Source organism: Chrysochloris asiatica, unplaced genomic scaffold (genome assembly GCF_000296735.1).
Source record: "Chrysochloris asiatica unplaced genomic scaffold, ChrAsi1.0 scaffold00118, whole genome shotgun sequence".
In the NCBI taxonomy this organism is placed as follows: Eukaryota; Metazoa; Chordata; class Mammalia; order Afrosoricida; family Chrysochloridae; genus Chrysochloris; species Chrysochloris asiatica.
In genome coordinates this window covers 5,424,924-5,429,074 of record NW_006408636.1, presented here as the reverse complement: position 1 = coordinate 5,429,074, position 4,151 = coordinate 5,424,924, and the positions used below count along the sequence as shown (strand labels likewise).

The following is a 4,151-nucleotide window of genomic DNA, read 5'->3' as shown; positions in this document are numbered from 1 at the left end:
TTTATGTCTTTTTTTGTAGAGGTATTGTTGTTTTCTATATTTCTATATATACTTTTAGATATTAGTTCCTTGTATGATACATTGTTGCAATTTTTTTCCCAGACTGTGGGTTCTTGATTGGTGAATTTAATCCACAGATGCTCAACATAATTATTGATAAGTATGAATTAATTGCAGTCATTTTGTTGTGGTGCTGCTTTGTACTGCATGTTTTCCTTGCTAAGTTAATTTGTTTTGAGCTTTTTTTGGTCAATTTCTTCATAGTTTTAATGTTTATAAACTCTTCATGGATTTTCCTTTCCTTGATTTGATGAGAAGGTGTATTAAGTTTCTTTGAGGTTACCCTGTAAATTATTAATTTCTTCCTCATTTTGAATCAGACTGTTTCATCTTGAAATCCACGTGACCTCATTGCCTGGACCTCTGTAACTATACTTTTCCCTCTTTTTGTTTTGTGGTTGCTTTCATTATGGATTGATATCTCTGATTTCCTGTTATCAGTCTTCTAGTTTTGTTTTACTATGGATACTTCCATATCTGGATTGAATGCTGGGTGGTGGTGCAGTTCTTCAACTATCTTTCCTGTGTTTTTCTTTGTCTCTTCCTGTTTTGGAATTCCAATCACCCATAGGTTATTCCTCTTTATGTTGTCCCACATGAATCTTAGACTTTCTTCTGATTTTTTCATTCATTATTCTGATTGTTCCTCTAGCTTACTAGTATTGAGAGATTTATTTTGAAGCTCACTAATTCTGGTTTAGATTGATTAGTATCTACTCCTTTGTCCTTTTGGTGTATTTTCCATTTCTGTTATAGTAGTATTAATCTTCTGAGTTTCTGTTTGCAGGTTTTGCATTGCTTTTAATCCTTCCTTTATCAATTTTGTTTGATTATTCCTATAGCACTTTTCTGAGTTGCTCTTTTTTGTCCTCGATCTTTCTGTCAATCATTTGGAGGTACCTAAATATTATTCTCCTGAATAAATTTTCAGGTAGTTCTAGTGCCTCCCCCATCCCCAAAACAAAACAAAACATTTCTAGGTCTACTTCTTGGCCACTTTTTTGAGCTACTCTGTCTGGTTTCTTCATGTGAACAGAGATTTTCTGCTCCTTTTGAGGCATAGTGGTATTGTATTTGTGTTAATATAATGACTGTATGTTGGTGTATTCTTAGGCATTCACCAACTGCCTCCTGGTGAGTGTGATCAAGAGATGAGCTTGTGTGCCATTCTCTGTGTGTTGTTCATACAGTTCAGTTCAGAGTGGATTTAGCTGATTTTGGTTGTAATCGCTGATCTGGTGTATACCAGCTGGTATTGGCTTTTACCCAATTGGTGAAGTTGTTGAAGGTATGGCTTTGGCTTTATGGTATGGTCACAGTTGCTGTCTTCTCCATTACAGTGTCTTTTAAAGAACATAAGTTTTAAATTTTGATTAAGTTCAATTTAGGTTTCTTTCTTTCTTCTTCTTTTTTTAATGGACAATTGTACTCATGTGATAGCTAAGAAGTGTTTACCTAATTCAAGGTTATGAAGACTTTATTAATGTTTTCTTTCAGAAGTTTTAGTTTAAGTTTTACATTCATATGTACAAGATATAAATTAAAATACTGTCTTTATATACAATTATCTAAGGACTTAAGTTTCATTATTCTCCACCCCCTCTTTTTTTTTAAGTTTTTATTGTGAAATGAGTGAAAGTTTACTGAGAAGATTATCAGTTTTACACTCAACAAATCATACACTTTGTTTCACAACAATGATTATAATCCCTACCATGTACCATCAGTTAACAGTAATTCTCTCAGTATCATTTATTTAAAAGACCATACTTTCTTCCCCCATTCACTGCTGACAGCCTTCCTCTTCACACTAATACAGACCCACTTGTCTGCTTCCCTGAAGAAATGTTCTGGTTACCTGCAGTCCTTTAACAAATGCGGCCAATGTTCAGGGTACTGGCTCCTCATTTTATTTAGTTTTATGCCAAAGATGTAAAATTTGATACACACTCTTGAGCCCTAATATTCAATATGTTGAAGTGGTTACTATGGGGCGATAGGGAAGAATAGCAATTATTGAAGGGCGTTGGGGAAGCCCCAACATAACAAAAGATGGTGTGATTGTTGGGAAATCAATTGACCTAAAAGATAATAATAAAAATATTGGGGTCAAACTTGTTCAGGATGGTGCCAACAACACTAATGAAGAGGGTGGTGATGGCACCACCATTGCTACTGTACTGGTATGCTCTATTTCTAAGGAAGGTTTTCAGAAAAGTAGCAAAGGTGCTAATCCAATAGAAATCAGGAGGAGTGTGATGCTAGCTATTGATGATGTAATCGCTGAACTTAAGAAGCAGTCTTTTAAAATTGTGACAACTCCTGAATAAATTGCACAGGTTGCTACATTTCTTCAAATAGAGACAAATAAATTGGTACCATACTTTCTTATGCCATGAAAAATGTTGGAAGAAAGGGTATCATTACAATAAAGAGTGGGAAAATCTTGAATGATGAGATAAAATTTATTGAAGGGTTATGATTGACTGAAGTTATATTTCCCACACTTAATTAATACATTAAAAGGTAAAAAATGTGATGTCTGGGAAGCCTATGTTCTATTGAATGAAAAGAAAATTTCTGGTGTCCAGTCTATTGTACCTATTCTTGAAATTGCCAATGCTCACTGTAAATCTTTGGCCATAATTGCTGAAGATGTTGAGAAGCTCTAAGTACCCTCAATTTGAATAGGCTAAAAGGTGGTCTTCAGGTTGTAGCACTCAAAACTCTTGGTTTTGGTGACAATATAAAGAGCCAGCTTAAAGAGATGGCTATTGCTACTGGTGGTATTTGGAGAAGAGTGATTAGCACTCTTGAAATTGTTCAGCTGCATGACTTAGGGAAAGTTGTAGAGGTCACTGTGACCAAAGATGATGCCATGCACTTGAAAGGAAAAGGTAACAAGGCTCAAATTGAAAAACATTTTCAAGAAATCATTGAGCAGTTAGACATCACAACTACAAAATATGAGAAGGTAAAGCTGAATAAACATCTGGCAAAACTTTTGGATGGAGTAACTGTGCTAAAAGTTGGTGGAACAAGTGATGTGGATGTGAATGAAAAGGAAGACAGAGTTACAGATACCCTCAATTCAGCATGAGCAGCTGTTGAAGAAAGCACTGTTCTTGGAGGGTTGTCCTCTGCTTTGCTGCATTCCAGCCTTGGACTCACTAACTCCAGAAAATGAAGATTAAAAAGTTGGTATAGAAATTATTAAAAGAACTCTCAAAATTCCTGCAATGACTGTTGCTAAGAATGCGGAAGGATCAATGATAGCTGAGAAAATTATGCAGAGTTCCTCAGAAGTTGTTTATGATGTTGTGCTTGGAGATTTTGCCAATATGGTAGCAAAAGGAATCATTGATCCAATTAAGGTTGTAAGAACTACTTTCTTAGATGCTGCTAGAGTGGCCTCCCTGTTAACCACAGCAGAAATTATAGTAACAGAAATTACTGAAAAAGAGAAGGACCCTGGCATGGGTGGAATAGGTGGAATGGGAGGTCAAATGGGAGGTATGGGGAAGGTGGCATGTTGTAATTCCTAGAATAGTGATTTACCAGTTTTCAATGAACCGTGACAGGAAGCTGATGGCAGTGTTCCTCACCAATAACTTCAGAGAAGAACGTGTCTGAAGAAAAGGCTGGCTGATGTTTAAGAAAATCACTTGCAACCATCAGTAACTGGTTTGATTTGACAATATGCAATGGTTTACCACTGTCGTTGTATATCGTCCATGTCTACAGATAATTTATTTTTCATTTAAAGAATAAAAAGATATTTGTACCTTCCTGATACTGAATGCAAAAGCCATTAGCAATGAACTGTTTTCAACATAATTAACTGAAGCATTTTTACTACTATTCTGTTAAAATCAGGATTTTAGTGTTTACTATCACTAGATGGCCGCAGCGAGAACTTGGAGCCGCAGCGAGACGTGTAGTGTGGAGCTCCAACAACAACACGGAATATTGGGCCACAAGGCTGTTTAACTGCAAGTTGCGGAAAGCCTCATCTCTCTCACGTAGAGGGCCTGGAGGATTTGAGCTGCTGACCACGAGGTTCACAACCAGGTTTTTGTTTGTTTGTTTGT

The 4,151-nt window shown here is 36.2% G+C and overlaps 1 pseudogene; it reads left to right on the top strand.

The window, feature by feature from the left end:
* The first annotated feature begins 1,905 nt into the window (after nt 1-1,905).
* LOC102818156 lies at nt 1,906-3,605 on the top strand (annotated as a pseudogene).
* The last annotated feature ends 546 nt before the right edge of the window (nt 3,606-4,151 follow it).